Source organism: Leiobunum rupestre, chromosome 9 (assembly GCF_980474605.1).
Source record: "Leiobunum rupestre chromosome 9, qqLeiRupe1.1.hap1, whole genome shotgun sequence".
In the NCBI taxonomy this organism is placed as follows: Eukaryota; Metazoa; Arthropoda; class Arachnida; order Opiliones; family Sclerosomatidae; genus Leiobunum; species Leiobunum rupestre.
The window spans coordinates 50405299-50410298 of NC_143392.1; positions in this window are offsets into that span (position 1 = coordinate 50405299).

The following is a 5000-nucleotide window of genomic DNA, read 5'->3' on the forward strand; positions in this document are numbered from 1 at the left end:
AGTTATAAGTTTTCTTCTGTGGGTAAACGAATCTCTCATCAGTCGTAAGATCCTGGATTTATCTCTATTTGGTTTAACCCATTCTGTTTTAATTTGCTCTTGAATTCCTTCAGTACTTTGAACAGGTTCCTCAATCAAAGCAGCTTCTTCGACTAACTTTGCTTTCTTAGGTTGCAACTTCTTTTTTTCAATGTGTCGAATGTGCCTAACTTTTGCTGAGAGTTTTTTAACCAGCAAACCCTATTACAATAATAACTGAATGAATAGCATTTTAATTGAATTAATAGACAACATTTAATTCTTACATATGGTCTTTTGGCTTTTTTATCCACAGCTATACATGGGTATTTCAAATACACCATTTTTCCTACAGCTTGATAATATTCCTTCGTGTTGAGTTTATATTTTGCCAAAAGCCCGTAAGCCAGTTCCGAAACCAAAGTATCATAAACAGCCATAGGCTTTCCTTCCTTTAGTTTGCAACGCACATAATCTGTTAAATTTGGTAGTTTATTTGGCACCTGATGCTAAAAGAGTTACTTCGTTATATTTTTTAGTTAATTAAAATTTTGATTTTAACTAAACAAATTTACCTTTTCATCGTTTAAATCAACCGATGAAGTAGATGATTGATCATCAATAGGAGATAGAGGGACAGGCCGAGGGGGTGATCACTCCGCGTAATCGGTGTACAGAGCCGTACCTTTGACTGTACTAATGGGATTACGCGTAATCTTTGAAGTCCCTGCCTTTGGCAGTGGTAATCTAAGTGTAATCCGGTGTACAGACTTTCTAAGAGTGGTTAGCCCCTCGGGACAGGCATTGTAGGTAATCTGTTTATTAAATCAGGGGAAGAACGGCCGGATTGATGCGACGATTGACTTGAATGCGAATTGGATTTGGAGTTAGAATGTATTCCGCTACTCGAAGCTATGCTCGCTAAGGAAGTGTTATTTTCAAGTTCATGAGTTGATGGTACTATACTGTTGTTATTCTGTAAAAAAAAAGAAATATTTTAAATCATCTTTAATTTGAAACCAGGTGATTAGAGTGTATGAAAAATAAACTTACAGATGGGGTATGTTTTTCAGTTTCTGTCAAAGCCATTAACATTTCGGATTTAAATTCCGTTATTACTTCCCACTCTTCAAGTACAGTGCCATCACTTTCGAGTACTATAGTGATATTTCCATGTAAGCCAAATTTGGTCAAAACTAAAACAACAAAGAAGTGAAAGAATCAAATTGCCTAACAAGAACATGGGCTGTCGAACTTACTTTGACTAAACATGGTATCCAAAGAGTTCGCAAATATGGCCTTTTTAATACTTCTCTCGGCATTGGTTATTTTGAACGCTGGCATTATGATCTTTAATATACAAATGCAAAAATAACCAGACAGCTAATCGTTTCTACATAAGAAGCTTTTTTGTTTATTCGCAATATTAAGTGTCAGAGGTCCTCACCTTGCAATTGCAGTAAAGTCAAATATATTCAGCGTTATAAATAATTGTCTGAAAACATGACTTTTTATAATATGTTGGCTGTGGCCATTTATATTTCAGAGTTTGAAGTGATATTAATATTGACTTTATTTTTTTTTGAGTACGTATCGCGCCAAGTGTTCGTCGTAACAGATCACCTCCAAGAAGGAGCAAACTGCGTAAACATTTGTATAAAAACTCAGCATTTTTTCAATTATTAAGAATGTTGGACCTTCCTCTTCCGATAAACTTTTTAGAATTATTGTGTTATTTCGATAAGTATGTCCTAGTACTTTAATCTAATAAGAATTTTAGCCTCACGAAAAACATCAGTTTCGAATTCCAAAAGCTGTCTTTTTAAAGTTTCGTCGATAAATTCTTCATATATATACCTCCTTTATGGAATCGCCTTCGTATATGAAATTATGTGCTTTACCACCTGCACCATCATTCTGCTGTAAACACATCCACCTTTGATGGCGCAAAGTCATAGTTTTCGGAACGTCCTTGAAACATCGCCAATTTCGATTTTTAAATAGTGAATGTTTCGCTTCCGATCTCATGCACCAGTGGTGTCTAAGAGGGCCAAATCTTTCCATTTGTTCAGGTAGGTGTATAAATAATGAATTTTTGGTGTAATTGTGTTTTCAGGATAGAGAACTTTGAAATTTTCTCCGTGAGCCGCAACTAAGAATTTCAAATTAAAAATTGTGTCACGATTTACAAGCGATGACAACGATATCTGAGTTATTTTTACTAATAATAATAAATTTTTCCAATGCAAATCATTCTCAGGAATTTTGGCACCAATATACAGAGGAAGATTGAAAAGAAGCGTCTTCATAGCTGACGCTGTTTGCTTTAGCTCTCTTTCTAAATGAACTTTTTCTATTATACTCGGCTTTATGTCAAGCTCATCTTTGCCGTAAGCAAAATACTGAATTATATAGTTTAGTTCCTCCAGATTAAAATATTTTTTTTATATAGAAATTCCTTTAACAAAAGACGTATTTCGTACTTTATGACTCCTTCTAACAACACGTGCATACGGTCGTGGAGAAAATGCTTCGTAACGAGGAATCCTGGGATTTCAGATCACGAACTTTCTTTGTTAATTCCATATTCCTTAGACCAGTAACCCTTAGCTTGTTTAGAACAACTTTTCAAGGACAGACACCTATCCTTATGTTCTTCTTCGTCGCGTTCTTCGAAATCGGAATGAACAAAAGATTTGGCAATATCAGGCTTGGTTATTTCGCACGTCCTGCAAAATTTGTATGCCCCACCTACACTTCCTTTAAAGCCACCAAGGTCTTGCGCCGCCAGTGTATCACCAGTTACGTAAGCAAGTTTTCCCTTGAAAACTTTGTTTTCGCCATTAACATATAAAATCTTTCCATTTTTTAATTGTTGCATATTTGTTTTAAAATCTTCCACCAGTTTCTCCAACCCAAAATCCTTGACGTCTTTTTGCCTAGCTACAGCCAGTAATTGAATATTTGTTAACCATGATCGAAATGCGGGGGGGGGGATATTTAAAAGTTGCCAGTACAGTATTGTAACCTTGTGATTTTTAGCGTGGGAACCGATAGGATTTGCTATTTCAAAATCATCAGTATACAAGGAAAAGAGTAGATAATTATGAGAAATGGGTTTTAAATCTTTAAAGTATGATCGATCCCATACGTCATCCATTAATTGATTATCTCCATAATCCGTGTTTTCTTGCACTGGCTTACATAGATATTTCCCTGTTTCTGGCATCGACATAAGAGTTTCTAAAGTTCTATGAAACGGAATAAAATATCCAAAAATATTTTTTCGAGATACGTTTGATGTATTATTGCAACATTTTGTGAGAGTTCTCTTTCCCAAAAGTATTGGTTCAGGTGCAATATAATTCATCTTGGTTTTAAAAAATATATTTTGTTTATGGGCGGTCTCAAGATCTTGAAAGGGTTCGTTAGTGACTTCTACCTTTTTATATTGATCCAAAAGTTCTTTTGTGGTTTCGATCACAGACGAAATCTGACTGTCGCTCATTTTAAAACACTCTTTGAGTTTAAGTAAATAAGACGCTTCGATAAATGTTTGCTTAGGAGCTAAAATGTCTATTTCAGGGTCACTTGAGTAATTCAAATCTGGAAAATCGTCTCCGTCAAAACTTAAATTTGCAATATTTTCGAGATTATCGTAATGATTACGCCTTCGCTTGTGGCTTCTTAATGAATTATAGTTTTTGAATGTTGCGTTACAGCTTGTGCAGCGATACGTACAATTTAATCGATTTCTATGTTTAATAAGCATATGCTTATCATATAATGTTTTATGTTTGGTGAAGAAAGGACAGACAGAGCATTTGAAAAAATCCACCAGATCCATTATAAAAATCTGATAAAGAACTAAACTCTTAATCGTTTGTAAAAGCGCCACATATAATATGTTTAAAATAATATATTTACTATAGTCTAACTACCAATATAAGCTCAATCAAAAGTCTTACTTTACCGGCTCATTGTAATTCCTAAAAAATTAGCGCTATGTAGAGTAGAATAGTTGATTTTATAAAATAAAAAGTGGTCTTGCCCAACTTGTTAAAATGTTGCTCTTACGTCACAAGACCCAGCTTTATTTGTGTATTCTTCGCACGAGCGATTTGCACGCGCTCTAGAAAAAGCTATTTTCCTCGCGACTGTAGCGCGCGCTAGTAGGCTTGTCAAAGTAAGAGACTGTGACGTAAGAGCAACATTTCAACAAGAAGGCCACGTTAGTTTATAAAAAGAACTTTTTACGGAAATGGAAGTTCTATACTATTGCCCCGGAGATAGAGCAGGACCCGTGAAATCAAAATTTATTTTTGGTGTGCACCAAGGAGTAATACTGAAAAATAAATTTGTAGTTGTAGAAGACTACATGACGTAGAAATGAGTGTGTAGACTATACTTTACTCTTATAAATAAAGGGTTTGGTGGTTAACTGAATATTTATATGATATGTTACTCAATCAATTTGGTTTTCCGGGTTTTGAGCACTTGGAACACGTTATGCACATGCCGTTTTTTGAGCATTTTCTTTATTAAAGTAGACGACTATCGGTAGATGTCGTAGGTTACCTAGGTTTTTGGCCTAAAAAATAAGCTTTTGAGAAACAGCAATCTTATGGTTTTTTTGGCTTGATTTCATAGGTATATAAGAAATTTTTCCACGAAATTTTAGCATCGTCCCTCAGCCGTTTGACTATATGGGCAAGCAATACCTAGCCTAATGCACCGAGTATTCAAGTGTCCCCCATATTGGTGCCTGACGGCGCCACGCACTTACGGCGCTTGAGCGCCGGGGGCGCGCGGCGCTAAACTTGCAGCCCCATTCTCACTATCACAATGGGCCTCCTACAACGCAACCTAGAGGACAGTACCTAGCCTAACGCACCTAGTATTGTTAAAACCAATATTAACTTATTATAACTTGCACATTTTTAAGCCAAAACCTAGGACACCTACGATATATTCCGATAGTC